The sequence below is a fragment of the Hyperolius riggenbachi genome, chromosome 7, assembly GCF_040937935.1.
Source record: "Hyperolius riggenbachi isolate aHypRig1 chromosome 7, aHypRig1.pri, whole genome shotgun sequence".
Classification (NCBI taxonomy): Eukaryota; Metazoa; Chordata; class Amphibia; order Anura; family Hyperoliidae; genus Hyperolius; species Hyperolius riggenbachi.
In genome coordinates, this window is record NC_090652.1 from 287,883,450 (window position 1) to 287,900,849 (window position 17,400).

Sequence of the window (17,400 nt, forward strand, 5' to 3'; positions counted from 1 at the left end):
CACCACACACATTCCTAGAAAATAGTCATAATAAATGTTAAAGGGAGGGTTAAAGTTAAAAAAAATAATATATATATAAATTTACCTGTGGCTTCTAACAGCCCCATACAGTCATTGTGTGCCCTCGTAGTCACTGACGGATGCTCCATTCCCCTGCTGTCAACTTTCTGACTTCTGTGGTCATGGTCGCATTGGATTCATTTTTTCGCATTCGAGTTGGTGTTGGAACAAACATTTACGCAATGCTCAATTAAAGCATAACAATGTATGTGAAGATGTTAATGCAGGAGCAGGAATGCATACAACATGAAGCAATGCGGCCCTTACCTTCAAGGTCAGATAGCTGCCAGGGGGGGGGAATTGAACAGCAGTGAGTGTGTACGAGGGCACAGGATGGATAAAAAGGGACTGGTAGAAGCACCGGACAAGTAATTATGTTTTTTTTATGTGCCTTGTACCTTTCCTTTAATGAAAGGGTGATTAATCTACATAGACTAAAGATTGTTGTACAGTCTGTACAACAATCTTATTCAAAATGTAATTAACACTCCTCTCTTCAAAGAAAACTTAATAAGAACGAAACATACCCTCTCATGAGTCCAATACACAATGTAAACCGTCCGTACAGGCCTATTTTATTAGCCGTTGTTCTGTTCTCATTATAACACAAGGCCAATGTTGAAAGTTTATGAAACACTTACATTGGCTACAGATACAGAGCACTTATGCGCATAAAAATTGTCCATTTTATTACTAACGCTGTAATCTGTCCATAAGCTATATTCTCTTCAAAAACTAATAGTTTTAAAACAGTTTATTATAATAATTTTTATTCTAAAACCAACATATTCAGGGATTGGGTTCAAAATAAAAATATGCATTACTTTCGTATTATACCGACCACATGGGTACTTTGAGTACCCATTAAGATTTTGGTGAATGTAAGTTGCATAGTATTATACAGCAGTATCTACTGATTACATAACATTGATTTACCTTTCTCAACACCCCTCCACTTTTTTTCATGAAGAAACAAATTAACGGATGGATAAAATTAAATATTTAGGAACAGTTAGCGCCAGTTCACTAGCAGAGGAATGTGAGGGAATCCAATTTTGTTGGTTAAAGAATAATAAATACAAATAACTGTTCACAAATTTTTTTTTATTTGGGGAGAATACAGTCTATACACATGCTGAAGACTGAACCAATCTAATGGGAATAAGAGGATCATCAGGATAGCCATTCAACTAGCATTGATCAGAAAGAAATCTATACGGCAGACTATGATCAACATAACTCTCATTACTATTCTACTTAAAGACAAGCAGAGATGAAGCACGCTCATGTATTTTATCATAAACATCAGTGGGAATATGACACTAAACACCTACCCTGCTTTTAGTTTCTTTCTTCTCGGCTCAATGACTCTGTTATCAGCTGCGATAAGAAACCATGACTGAGCCTTCAATCAAGGTTTGACCTGGAATCAGATTAGCTGAGTCCGCCTGCTGTGAAGTCATTACAAGCCTTCGGCAACAGCAAACACTCCCTTCTCATCACAGCCCTCCCTGATGCTGTGTATGCAAAGCAGGAAGGCCAAGCCAGGAGAGGAGGGCTTGTAATGAATTCACAGCAGACGTACTCAGCTAATCTGATTCCAGGTCAAACATTGACTGAAGGCTCAGTCATGGTTTCTTATCGCAGCTGCTAACAGAGTAATTGACCAGAGAAGAAAGAAACTAAAAGCAGGGTAGGTGTTTACTGTCATAATCCCACTGATGTTTATGATAAAATACATGAGGGTGCTTCATCTCTGGTTCTCTTTAAGTCACATTAGTGTCTCCAAAAGCAAGGCAAACATTTATGAAAACAGGAGACACGTGAAAGTACATACAACTAATTAGTGTATGGTTAGATAGACATTATAAGAAATAGTTCTATGTTAAGAAATTGGCTTTGAAAATTGTTTTATCACATTTGTTCCTGTAAGTGATAAGGTGCCTTTATGTATCACTGTTAGAATTGTTAACTAAGACTATTGGCTATGGTTGATTGATATTATGTACAGTTATTTCATTGTGTATCCTAGAATTATAACACTATTTATGCTGAGCAAGCATTTGTTTACTTTCCATAACACTTTCATAACTTTATTTTGAGGTACAGAGGGAAAAAAAAGAGTATAGAATTCTGTTTTTCAGGTTAACATATTTGTGGTACATAACTCTGTGCACAAGTAAAAATATTCCTTCATAACAGAGAAAATAAATCTGACACAAGAAATACTGCCTATTTACCTACCAATGTTATTTTTGACAACTTATGCCCATGTGGTCAAAATATGAAAAATGATAAGCAGAACTTCTTTACACACTTACTTCATGCTGTACATTGATGGGCATAGTTTTTATTAACCATGTAGAATTGGCGTAAGTTTAAGTGAGAGTCTAAGCTGTTAAAGAAAGTATGTACATAACACAATATACTTGTGGCTTCCTACAGCCACTAAAAAGGGCGTCCTGTGCCCTTGCCACTGCTGAGTAGGATCTTGGTTTCGCCATTTGTGCAGCCATACTTTAAAGGTCTATATGTGTTCGTCGTCTTCCGCACTCAACCGCTAGTGTTACGTGGTACACCAGACATCATCAGGACTGTAAAGCACAGGTTCCTACACCATGCACACAACAGGCCTGAATATGTAAGTCGAAGCAAATTCCCCTGCGTGATGGAGCACCAAAGTGCCTGACACGAAATCTGACCTGGTGAGGTCTACTGCACCAGGGCATAAGACCAGGAGCCTCCGCAGCTTTTGCGATGGCGCAGGATGGCTGTCATGGGCGGGAGGATGCCGCAAGTATTATGGATTATGTATATACTTTCCTTTCATAGATTTGATTTTTTCTTAAAGTTGTCAAAAACAATTAATAACTATTCTTTTCAAAAACCTGTGAGTTAATCAAGATGGTTTGCTTCCACTCTGGTGACAGCAGCTTCTTTAACATAGTGAACACACTTCCATAACTTAAAGCCAATCTTTCAACCTTAAGGCTCATACACACATCAGACCATAGTCTTTAAAAAATGAAAGATCACAGACCAATTTTACCCCCTTTCATGTATAATGAGAGCCATACCTTCACAGTCTTTTCTATGGAGCTGAACTCCCCATCAGAAAAAAAATGTTTGCAAGATGCTGCACACACAGATGCTGTACTGACACAAAAGATCAGTCTCTGAAAAAGAACTGTTCCTGCCAAAGATCCCTTCCTGCAAATTGCATTCATAGTCTATGAGATCTACAGATCATCATACACACCTTGTTTAACTGACATTCATCTGCAGATCAGACAATCATCAGCAGATCTGAAAATCCATCCTGATGGATCTGATCTGCATATGAATGTCTGTTAAACAAGGTGTGTATTAGGATCTGCAGATCTCATAGACTATGAATGCATTTTGCAGGAACGAATCTTTTGCAGGAACAGATCTTTTGCAGAGACTGATTTTTTGAATGTGTACAGCATCTTTGTGTGCAGCATCTTGCAAAGATTTCTGTCTGATGGGGAGTTCAGATCCATAGAATAGACTCTGTAGGTATGGCTCTCATACTATATGGAAGGGGGTAAAATTGGTCTGTTATCTTTCATTTTCAAAAGACTATGGTCTGATGTGTGTATGTGGCTTTACACTCTTTACTCTACAATTTGACATTTCAAATGATAATCACGAGCAACGCTGTAAGATGTAATCAAAGTTCGTGCACTGTTGTGTAAAATATTGAAGAATTCACCCGTTCGTTACAATTCCACAAACAATGTAGTCTAACTAAGATGTAAGGTTTAAAGAGAACCAGAGATGAAGCACGCTCATGTATTTGATCATAAACATCAGTGGGAATATGACAGTAAACACCTACCCTGCTTTTAGTTTCTTTCTTCTCAGCTCAATGACTCTGTTATCAGCTGCTATAAGAAACCATGACTGAGCCTTCAATCAAGGTTTGACCTGGAATCAGATTAGCTGAGTCCGCCTGCTGTGAAGTCATTACAAGCCTTCGGCAACAGCAAACACTCCCTTCTCATCACAGCCCTCCCTGATGCTGTGTATGCAAAGCAGGAAGGCAGAGCCAGGAGAGGAGGGCTTGTAATGAATTCACAGCAGACGTACTCAGCTAATCTGATTCCAGGTCAAACCTTGACTGAAGGCTCAGTCATGGTTTCTTATCGCAGCTGCTAACAGAGTAATTGAGCAGAGAAGGAAGAAAATAAAAGCAGGGTAGGTGTTTGCTGTCATATTCCCACTGATGTCTATGATAAAATACATGAGGGTCTTTCATCTCTGGTTCTCTTTAAGCAAAACATTATTCAACACACCAAAGACAAACATAGTAAATAATACCTGATTCAATGTATGAATGGAGAAAAAAGAAAAATCGCCAGCTCTGCTTTCTAGGTTTGAAGATGAAAGTACAATGAGAAGCATATGGATTAATCATTTTTCAATTATAGTGGTTGCCTGTCACTTTTTCCACTTATCTGATACTTTCAGCAAAAACCTATCAAGAATAATCTAAAACTGATGATTTGAAACAAGTCAGATTGAATTAGCTGGATACTTGTTTCAGATGTTTGACTCAGTCAGTCCAATATCAAATGAAAGGATTGGCACCGCTGTCTAGTATCCAAAGCTCTTGTAATGACACCCAAGTGGCAGCAGTGACAAAGTGCTGTTTCTTGAAAAAAAAGTTAACTAACTACTGAAAAGGTGTTTTATGCAATTCCATAAAGTTTTTTTACAGGAACAGCACTCTGTCACTGCTGCCACTTGGGTGTCATTAAAAGAGCTTTGGATACTAGACAGCGGTGCCAATCCTTTCAGTTGATATTGGACTGTACTCCCCAGGGGGCAATGGGGAGAAATCAACAGCACGCTGCATCTCCCTATTGGCACGGTGCTCACTCTCATCTGTTTGTGACTCAGTCAGTACTTCATCCAGACAGATCGGAAAAAGTATCCAGCAACTGGTGTTGTCTACAAGTAAACAGTAACACCCATATGCCTCTAATTATAAATAACCTTTCATGCAAACACAATGGTGCAACAGGAATAGCAGTCATGAACATACCGGCCTGTCCTCATCTCACCTGTCTGTTATGCATGTAATACCTTTGTACACGCATTAACCACAGTAAGCAGACCTGGTGCTTCTTCTTAATTCTTCATTGCCTAAAGGGGTTAATTTTGGGGAAATTAGAACTACAGAACTTTGGAAGAGTTAATAATGTTGGTCTGATGACATGTAGAATGTTGTACAAAATAACCTTCCTTCTATCCCCCTTTAAAAATTTGTGTTTCACTTCCTGAAAAGTTGATTGTTTGGCTGTCGTTTGTGCCTGACCTGTACGTGTATATGTGCAATAAAAGGGTTTTTGCAAATTGAAATCTCATTTCCTCTCATTCAAATGGTCCATATAATAGTATTCAAATTACGTTTTCATCCAAGTTGTCCAATATTACACAGTTTCGTACAGACACTGATTTACGCTTCAAAATTAAAGAGGAACTCCAACCACAATTGCAATTACATCCTGAATAGTGCCTGATACCCAATTGTACATGAGAAATCAAATTAATTTAAGAAATATACCGTCAGGGTGCGCTGTATGAATGAATGATATTGACCTCTACTCAATTATCTTTATCAAACACTTTACCAAACATTAAAAAATGTACTGTATGTTTATGTGGAAAATCTCCTTTGGAATTTTCTTGAATGTCTTGTCGATAAAACATTACAGAAATATATAACACCTTAGTGAATTCAACATTACATTTAAACCATGAGGTACATTATTAAACGTTCTGAAAAGTTTTTCAGTAAGCTTAATGAATTTAGGACACTGTGTTCAGAACCCCATTCCGCCCACAAGAAAAGTACATACTGTTGGGCACAGCTGCTACAAGGTGCTCCAGCACCCAAGGCTGAAACACCAAAGTGCGGCCCTCCATCCCTCCCCCCCAGCCGTCACACACTAATTGCTATTGCACTAAGAGGCCCCTCCCCCATCCCTCCAACCCCAGCCGTCACACACTGATTGCTATTACACTAAGAGGCCCCTCCAAAATCCCTCCCACCCCAGCCGTCACACAATGATTGCTAGTACACTAAGAGGCCCCTCCCCCATCCCTCCCACCCCAGCCTTCACACACTGATTGCTATTACACTAAGATGAGATGCAGGGCCCCTAAACTCCTTTATCTCTAGTGATCTGGCTTAGTCACTGCCATATATCTCCTTTTCTTATTTATCTCTGCTTCAGACACCATAGGGGAATGATAGCTGAGTCAGTTGTGCACCCCCTCCTAAACTGAACCCTAAAGCTGTATGCTCTGCTCAGCCCTGCTCTTGCCAGTTTCCTTTGTCAAACTTATCGCATTGTAGGAAACAGCTGTTCATAGCAGTTTACAAATAAGAAAACCATGCAGCCGCTACATCAACTGCCAACAGTACATATGTTTAATGGAGTTCCTCTTTAAATAAGTGCAATGAAATGTGAAAATACAGGCCAGTGTGTACTGGCCCATAATCCAATGGAGCATTTTTGATTGTTTAATAAAGTTGACCACTTCAACCCCTGGCATAAAATTTTGGCTCTGGCAAGGACAATACAACAGGGCTCTACCTACCAATATATGACAATTAATCTCAGTAGGTAAGTAAATAAAGTAATCTAAAAGGTTTTCATATGAATCGATCAGCGTCCAAATGTATAGTTCAAAGACACCAATCCTCAGAGCTGTTGTGCATCTGAACCAAGTACCAGAACTTCCTCCACAATTGTTAATCCTCTGACAATTACAGTAAACCAGAGATGAAGCACGCTCATGTATGTTATCATAAATATCAGTGGGAACATGACAGTAATCACCTACCCTGCTTTTACTTTCTTTCTGCTCTGCTCAATTACTCTGTTAGCAGCTGCGATAAGAAACCATGACTGAGCCTTCAATCAAGGTTTGACCTGGAATCAGATTAGCTGAGTCCGCCTGCTGTGAAGTCATTACAAGCCTTCGGCAACAGCAAACACTCCCTTCTCATCACAGCCCTCCCTGATGCTGTATATGCAAAGCAGGAAGGCAGAGCCAGGAGAGGAGGGCTTGTAATGACTTCACAGCAGGCGGACTCAGCTATGATGATTCCAGGTCAAACCTTGAAGTCATGGTTTCTTATCGCAGATACTAACAGAGTAATTGAGCAGAGAAGAAAGAAACTAAAAGCAGGGTAGGTGTTTACTGTCATGTTCCCACTGATATTTATGGTAAAATACATGAGGGTGCTTCAACTCTGGTTCTCTTGAAGTACGCATTCTACTAATGTGAACATCAGATGCTGGAGAAATACCAGCATATGCTGGAGAGATACGTAGAAAGTGCACTTCTCTTAAATAAGACTTAACATGGCATAAGGAAGTTAAATAAAACAGTACCAGAGTTGAAGGAGGCCGAGGACAGTGGCGTGTGATTGATCCATGAGCATGGGGATGGAATAAAATAATCAGGAACTGCTTTTACATAAATATTAATAGAGAAGTAGGCCTGGTGCATATTTTACAGACTAAATAAAACTGGACAACACTATGCTTTTGTAGAAGTGAGCAACAGGTGGCGTGAGCTGCATGGTGGAAACACAAAGAAGATTTGCTACACCAAATGAAGAATTACAGACATGCGACACTTAAATGCAACAGGTAGTTATATCATCCAAACATTTCAATACTAAACATACATGTCAACCTCAAGCTCTTACACAAAATCGGACCCTTCAGCAAATTTGAATTTAGAAAATGTATCATTTTGTTTATTTGGGACACATTAAAACCACTACCAACTCCAAAACTCACTTTGCAATTCAAACCTATCTCACAAGGGAAAGCATATGAGTAGAGTGACAGCTGTAGATACCATATAAATGTGTAGGGGAGGGAATAAGAGTATAAGTGAATTATTTAAAATGTAAAATTACACAACATTTATTATACAGCAGGAGTCTCAAACTCACGGCACGCCGGCGATTTGCAGCCCTCAGTACAATATTTTGTGGCCCGCGCCAGCAAAAGACACGCTAAAGCTAACTATTTTTGCCTATTTTAAATTATAGTTTGCTACAGTGCTCCTAAGTAATCCGCCGTAAAATGAGTGCTGCAGAGCCCCCAAATCCCCCGGGGACAAATCCGCCAGCATTTCCGGGAAAGGGCAGATCTTTTAAATTCATCTCTGCCCCTCCTGACGTCAATTGCAGCCGTTCGCTGCCTCTGCCCACCCCTCTCACTCTTCATTACAGTGAGAGGGGCGGGCAGAAGCGGCGATCCACCTCCAGGAAATGTCAGCGGATTGCCCCCCCCCCCCCACCCCCTCCCCACGGGGGATTTGTGGACTCTGCAGCTCACGTTTTGTGGCATGGACACGGCAGATTACTTGTAGTGGGAGCACTGAAGGGAATTATAAGGTAAAATAGGCAAAATATTTTGCTTCACTGTGTCAATAATAATCAATGCAAGATAGGGCATCATAACAGCTGTATGGGAAGACATTTGAGGACATTTTGTAGGAAATCCCTTATGCGGCCCAGCATCATCCTGACTTTCCCTCCTGCGGCCCACAGGTTGAGTTAGAGACCCCTGCTATTCATTAGTATAACGGTAAATGTATATTATCATGGATTTCCTAAATACCAGAAAAAGTTATGAAAAATTTCAATAACAATAAAAGTAGACCAAAAAGTTAGAAAACATAACTACACCAACCAACCGACACCATAAAAAAAAAAAAAATTATATATGTTAATATAATTATATATACATAAAATAATCAAAGTGCTTTTAAACGAAAGTTTAAGTTTTCCAAACTACGATTTAACGTTAAGAACGGCATTTACATACACACGGTGAGTTAACGTTTAAAGTTATTTGCCAATCAAGCATCTTAAATTTCGTTTAAAATGTACAAACATTATTTTAAACTGCTAATTTAAACGATTGTTTACGTTTTGTATAACAAATGATTTCGTTTAAATGGGTGCACATGTGAGTTGTGTACTTTATCTTTTAACTTTTTCACTGGTCGCAACACATAGATACTCATTAAATAATTTAAATTAGTTGTTTTAGACGATATTATTAAACGGACGTTTAAGTTTTCTAAAAATGTAAGTTTCGTTTAAAAGTAAACCCCGAAAAAGAAAGTACATATTTCCGTTTATTTTTATGCATTTTCAAACCTCTGTTTACAGTTTAAATTTTTATTTCAACACAAAGTACCTTTTGATTTCTAACGATAATTTCTGTTTCAAATACTATCGTTATCGTCTAAATCTTCTCTCTATTTACTAATTTTAATTTACGTTTATAATTGTTGGTCGCTCCCGCACACTATTTACCGTTTAAATTAATGCATTTATCAAACGTTAATTAGTGATTACATAAACATAAACTTACATTTAGTTTTGAAAAAAAAATCTTTATTAAGTCGTTATTATGTATTTAAAAATTTTCAAACGACATTTTAATGGAAAAATACCTTTTAAAATTTTTTTTAAACGTTAAATGAGTTTTCCGTTTAATCCTGGCGCCCTTTTTTCCCGTCGCCCGTTTTTAACGTACGCCCCACCAACACCAGGATCCACACAACTATTTCTTCTGCTGCCACCAGCTACTACGCCACTCCAACAGCTGCATCGACCTACTCATCCTGCTGCTCCTGTCTGTGGTACCCACCAACACCAGGGTCGACACTAAACTGCATCATCTGCTGCCACCAGCTATTACGCCACTACAAATACAATAGCCTGCCACCAGCTATCACGCCACTAGCCCACTACAATAGCTTTAATTTTTTGGCGATGTCAGAGCTGAAAACTGCCATGTCCCAGTTGTGCGATTGGACTTTGGACACAATGTGGGCTGCACGACCGCTCCTGATGTTAATTGACAGCTTTTTTTTTTTTTTTTTTTCATTTTATGTCCACCAAATAATTAATTAGTATTTCCCTTTAAAAAAAACATGATGCTACATGCATCATTTACCCTAAAAACCATTTTAAAGCTATTTAAAGGGCACTTCCGGGTTTTCTATTCGGATACCCGAATAGGTCGGGTACCCACGGGTAATTTGGTCGGATATCCGGATCGGATCCGGATATCCGCAAGGTCGGATCCGGATATCTGGGTACCCGGATCCGGGCGGGTAATAAAAAGCACTACCCGAGCATCCCTGTTAGTAATCACCTGCTCCTCAGGGACATAGCTGCAGTATAGTCTGAATCACCTGCTCCTCATGTAGATAGCTGCAGTATAGTCTGAATCACCTGCTCCTCAGGTAGATAGCTGCAGTACAGTCTAATCACCTGCTCCTCAGGTTGATATCTGCAGTACAGTCTTAATCACCTGCTCCTCAGGTTGATATCTGCAGTACAGTCTTAATCACCTGCTCCTCAGGTTGATAGCTGCAGTACAGTCTTAATCACCTGCTCCTCAGGTGACTAGCTATTACAGTACTGTCTGGATCTCCTGCCCCTCAGGGAATCACCTGCTGCAGTCTGCTGCAGTACGGCCTGAATCACTCGCTCCTCGAGTGATCACTCTACATTGTCTCACTGTGCATCTCCCGCTCCTATTCCTCTGTGTCTCCAGCCTGCTGGAGTACTGATTACTGTGTTCTTTAGAGATACCCCCTTCTACCAGCCCCTCTGGGATAGTGGGTATCTCTATCAATATTTACTGTTGCACCAAACACTATCTTACACCTGTGTGTCCTGTGTCTTGCTATACTTGTATTATTGGTGATTCTGCAGATTACCACATAAATCAGGTATAACATCTGTATTATTGGTGATACTGCAGATCACCAATAATCAGAAAATCTGTTCTTGCTGACACCAATCGTTACAAGGGGCATTTCATGCAGTGTATAATGTATACATCATTGGATGACTCGCAGGAAAATTGGTCTTGTATTTGATGATATTTCTGTGAGTTTGGTATTTGTATTTGGCTTGTGCTCAAGATATAAGGGCAGGTCTCACACCTTGTGTTATTGCAGGGTAATGTGCCTGTAGTTTCTGGTGTAGATAAAGCACTTCTGATAATCATTTGTCTCAAATTGGGAGGTTGTCTAAAAGCAAGCATTGGTAAATCAGGAAAAACATTCTTCAGGCGTTTGTCTTTATGGAGTATCGGTTGTAGGGCTTTCGATATCTTCCTCAGTGTCTTTAATTTTGGGTTGTAGGTTACCACAATTGGGATTCTGTTGTTTTCAGTCTTTGGGGTGTACTTCAACAGTTCCTCTCTTGATTTTAAAGTTGCTCTGTGTATTTGATCATCAACGATTTATGGATGACATCCCTGATCTATGAATATTTTACGTAGTGACATAAGTTGTCTGTCTCTGTCCTCTGAATTAGAACATATTCAGTTATACCTCAGAGCCTGGCTGTAAACAATAGATTTTTTGGTGTGTTCCGGGTGGAAACTCTTCCATTTTAGGTAAATATGCCAGTCAGTTGGTCAGTTGGTTTACGGTATATGAATGTTTGTAAGATTCTATCTTGTATATAAATTGTGATATACAGGAAACTGACATGGGAGGTTGAAAAGCTGAGCGTTAACTTGATGTTCTTGTGGTACTCTTAGAAGTTTTTGTGGAACCTGATTAATTCTTCTTGTGATGCTGTCCAGATTAATAGGATATTGTCTATAAATCTGAAGTAAGCCCATGGTTTAATTTCACAAGTTGAAAGGAAGTTTTCCTCCAACCTGGCCATAAATAAATTTGCATACTGGGGTGACATCCTACTTCCCATACCACTGCCCATTGTCTGTAGATATATATCATTCCCAAATGAAAAATAGTTGTGAGTTAGTATATACCTGATAAGTTGTAGTGTGGGCTCTGTTGGTAGATCATTAAGCTGAAGGAAATGTTGGCAAGCTGCAATACCGTCCTCGTGTGGAATGTTGGTATAAAGGGATTCAACATCCACTGTACTGACTCACAGCGGGACTGGACCCACCATGGAAGTGCAAGGTGTTCCTTACAGAGACACTGTAGTGTACTGTCTATGTGATGTTGGACTTTAAACAAACGCTGAATTTTCTTTTTAATAAATCTTACCCACTGTTGAAAATTTCTGAAATTTCTGATAAATGGGTCCCTGTATCAGATTCAGTCTACCACCACCTTAAAAAGGCAAATGTAAAATGCAAACACGACCTCAAAAACGCAACCTTGAAAAATGCAAATCCCGTTGAACTTTTCTGTTTTTCTGCGTTTGGAACCAGAAGCGCAGCAGTGGAAGAGAGATAAGCGGGAGGGGCTACTTACATTAGAGATAGGGGGAAAAAAAACATTCTATGGGAAATAATTACCATTTAATACATGTGAGGAGGCCATTAGTAATGACCTTACATTTTATCTTGGATCCACTTTAAGTCAGTGTTTCACCTAGAGATGGTCCGAACGGTTTGCTGGCAAACGGTTCCCGGTGAACTTCCGGGGTTCGCGATCGTGGAAAACCGCGAACTTTACCGGAAGTTCAATTCGCCCTCATAGTGCACCATTAGCGTCAACTTTGACCCTCTACATCACAGTCAGCAGGCACATTGTAGCCAATCAGGTTACACTCCCTCCTGGAGCCACTCCCCCCTTATAAAAGTCAGGCAGCGTTGGCCATTTTACTCACTCGTGTGCCTGCAGTAATTAGAGAAGGGACAGCTGCTGCAGACTCGAATAGGGAAAGATTAGTTAGGCTCTTGTAGGCTTCTTAGCTTGCTCCTTGGTGATTCTTATTGCTAAAATAGCACCCCACATCAGATCTTTTGAGAGCTAATCTTGTTCTTGTGATCTAATTTTTGTGTGTGTGTGTCCCACTGACACTTGTGTTGCATAGACAGCCTTGATAATTCATACTGTGTGTGCCACTGCCAGGCCCAGCACATTCAGTGACTACCTGTGTGTGTGACAGGTGCACATTGTAATACCCATTACTGCATATACCTACCTGTTGTTCGCAATGCACCCACCTACCTATGTGAGCTGAGCACACGCAGTGTCACTGTGCCTGTCCGCTACCTGTCTGTGTGTGACAGGTGCACATTGTAATACCCATTACTGCATACTAGGGATGGTTGCTGGATTCCGCGGAATTAAGAATTCCGTGATTCCGAACGGAATTTGGTGATTCCGTTCCGTTACGAACGGAATTGCTATATCACTATGGCGGAATTTCCACGGAAAAATATAAAATTCTGCAGAATTTTACGGAATGCAAATTTTTTTTCCCACCGAACTGATTTCTGCCTAAGAAGAAGAATTTCTGCTCGACAAACTTCCTCCCCTCCTCCCTCCCGGAGGGAGGAGGAGGGTCTTGTCTTCCAGGAAATTGTAGGATTTCAAAAGGCAGCTTACATACATTGGCCGGGAATCAAACCCAGGTCTAGTGCTTGGTAGGCAGCTCTCCTCACCACTGTACCACCACCAACACTACATGCTGAAGCCAGCCTAGCATGTACCATTATGATATATCCAAGATAAAAATGAGCTTGCTTAGGGATTTGTAGGATGTCAAAAGCCAACTTACATACATTGGCCGGGAATCAAACCTAGGCCTACCGCTCTGTAGGCTGCTATCCTAACCATTATACCACCAACACAACACACTACAATGCTACATGCTGAAGCCAGCCTAGCATGTACCATTGTGATATATTCAAGAGAAAAATGAGCTTGCTTAGGGCATTTGTAGGATGCTAAAAGCCAACTCGCATACATTGGCCAGGAATCGAACCCAGGATGCTATAATAATTTTTCTGGTGCGTGTGCATGCCCCTTCACCACAGCAAGGTAATGATCACGAAGGGGAATTGACACATGTACAGGCCTTTTGCTTTGTTGTTGCATCTGCAGTGCAGCCAGAAAAATTAGGCAGGCATGTACACGCAACAGAAAAAAATATTATTGGTTTTGTTTCCTGGACCCTGTTGGTGGTGGCAAAGATAGTCAAGCGGCCTGCAGGCAGAGATGGTGTGTGGGGACAGACTTAGTGGGGCAGGCAGAGATGCTGTGTGTGGGGACTGAGTTAGTCTTCGGGCAGGCCTGACCGTGCTTTGCAGACCAGGCATCCGTGGTCAGATGGACTCTTGACCCAACGCTGTGTGCCAGAGATGACACCACTTGCCTTTCAACATCACGGTACAGTTTGAGCATCGCCTTTTTTGTGAAATAATTGTGGCCTGGTATCTTCCACTGCGGTGTGTGGCTTTGCTTTTGTGTGCTGCTTTTCCTCAGGTGGTCATCCCATTGCAGTTTGTGCTTTGTCATCATGTGCCTTCGTAAGGAAGTTGTCCCTACGCGGGTCTTGGTTTTTTCACGACTCAGTTTTTGGTGGCAGAGAGTACAGATGGCATTGCTCTCAGCTGAAGCAGACACACAAAAAAATGTCCACATCGCTGAACCCTGGGATGATGGCGCTTTGGTGGTGGCGGCCGATGGAGTGTTAAGTGGGGTGCCAGAATCAGAGCAGGAGGAGTAAGATATGTCACGGTTCCATGCGGAAGCTGAGGAGGATGAGGTGTTCTGTGTTATATAGTCAACTACGTCCGGAAAATCTTGGGGGTTGATGGCACGTGCCTTCTGAACACTGTACTTTGGTCCAGGGCCACATGAAATCACGACAGCACAAGCTCGAACAGACCTGCCGGGTGGCCTGCCTCTGGCTCTGCCTCTGCCCGTTTTGTTCATATTGGGGGGGGGGGATGAAGTGAAGGATATGCACTGACCTGACTAATACGATGTGCAGTCACACAGGTGCAGTGAAAAGTTATGCACGGACTGGTATTACAAATGTGCAGCTGTCACACACACAGGTGCAGTGAACAGTTATGCAGTGACTGGTATATAAAACAGTGTGCTGTCACACAGGTACAGTGAAAGGTATGCAGTGACTGGTATAAATACAATGTGCAGCTGTCACACACACACACACAAGTACAGTGAACAGTATGCACGGACTGGTATTACAAATGTGCAGCTGAAACACACACACACACACACACACACACACACACACACACACACAGAACATGTATGCAGTGACTGGTATATAAAACTGTGTGCTGTCACACAGGTGCAGTGAAACCCGCACAGACATAAGGAGACCATACAAACTCTTTGCAATGTTGACCTGGCTGGGATTTGAACTGAAGACCCAGCGTTGCAAGGCGAGAGCGCTAACCACTATGCCACCGTGCTGCCCAACGTATGGACTTGAATAGATCAGTCACAAGCGTTTTGCAGGTGTACGTATTTCAAATGCTTGTGACGAATTTAAATTAATTCGGGTTATGATACGTCAAAATAACATAAATAAAGTGTAGAAGGGAAATGTGCTACAGGTAGAATGATTAAAAAAAAATTCAAAATATTTTTATTAGCAGGAGACATGGTTAAAGAGATTTATATGTGTAGTACAGCTAAGAAATAGAACATTAGTAGCAAATGTTCTCATATTGTTTTAAGTACAGGAAGAGTTAAGAAACGTAGTTATCTATGCAAAAGAGCTTCTCTGAGCTCTCTCACGGTTTTAGTTAATGCTGTTTTCTGAAGCACTAATCTCAACCTGTCTCTCACGGTTTCTTGTTTTGTTAAGGTTTTTCTGCCAGGAAGTTCAAAGGGTCATTAGCTCTGCTCTGTTTCAGCATTTAAAATGCAGAGTGTTATTTGTAAACTGCAAATATTAGAGAATGATGAAATGTTACAAAAAACAGCTATATAACTAAAAATAAAAACATGAGACTCTTTTCTTTGCTACTAATGTTCTATGAATTATCCGTACTACACATACAATTCATGAGATTCAAGGGGTTATTTTTTTCTCTTCAGTGTCACTATAATAGCGTTGAATATATAACCACATTCAGAGAGTTTGTTAGAAAATAATGATTTTAAACTATGGCATAGGAGAAATAGTGTTCTATATTTTGTCTAGGTGTATATATTTTTTTTTTTTATTTACTACTTACTAAAATTTTTATTTTTATTACTAGATCTCCTTTTATTTTGACCTGTTAAATGGCCCAAAATAGATATGATATGTTTCCTGAAGCACTATAGACAGCGATGGGCTCATGAGTACTAACAAGTGGCTAAGCACTCAAATTCGTGATTTAACCACTTCCGGATTCTCGGAGCGTATATACACGCCCCTGAATCCAGAAGTGTATACCATGGAAACGGCCGCTCGTATGAGCGGCCGTTCCATGTCAGTTCCCGGAGGGTGTCTCCGTGAACACCCTGCGAGCCGATCGGCGGCTCGCAGGGTAAATGTAAACACACGGGGAAGATCTTCCCCGGTGTTTACATGTATACGGCGCTGCTGCGCAGCAGCGCCGTAGAGGAGATCGGCGATCCCCGGCCTCTGATTGGCCGGGGATCACCGGCATCTGATAGGCTAAAGCCTATCCCATCAGGCGCAGGACGGAAATCCGTCCTGCGCCGCTCACAGGGGGAGGGAGAGGGAGGGAAGGGGAAGGAGGCCAGGAAGCGCTGCGGAGGGGGGCTTTGAAGAGCCCCCCCCCGCAAGCGCAAGCAGCCGGCGGCGATCAGACCCCCCCAGCAGGACATCCCCCTAGTGGGGAAAAAAGGGGGGAAGTCTGATCGCCCTGGCTGCTAGCTGATCTGTGCTGTGGGCTGGAGAGCCCACGCTGCACAGATCAGCATAAAATAACATGGTGTGGAAGTGGTTAAAGGAGGCTTAATTGCCTCCGGTGTGCATCGGGGGAAACAAGGGGTTATTTACCCATAAGTCCGTGGTATATTGTGGGCTCCAGATAGCTAGACGCGTTGCAAGCCTCACTCAAGCAGGAAGGAGGAAGTGCGCATAGTGAGGCTTGCAACGCGTCTAGCTATTTGGAGCGCACAATATACCACAGACTTATGGGTAAATAACTCCTTGTTTCCCCGACGCATGCCTGAGGCAATTAAGCCTCCTTTAAATCACGAATTTGAGTGCTTAGCCACTTGTTAGTACTTGTGAGATATCCCTAACTATAAACTTATATACCGAGATACATACTGTATATATGTTTGATTTTGCCACGGGCTGGTAAAATCCACTGATAGCAGATAGACAGATAATGTATGGTGTTAGGTTTACTTTATTTTTATTGTTAAAATGTGGCCAGTATTCTATTGGCCTTGATGTGTATGTGCCACTATACTAATTAAAGGACAACTGAAGTGAGAATATGGAAGCTGCCATATTTATTTCCTTTTAACAATACCAGATGCCTGGCTATCCTGCTGATCTATTTGGCTGCAGAAGTGTCTTAATAACGCTAGAAA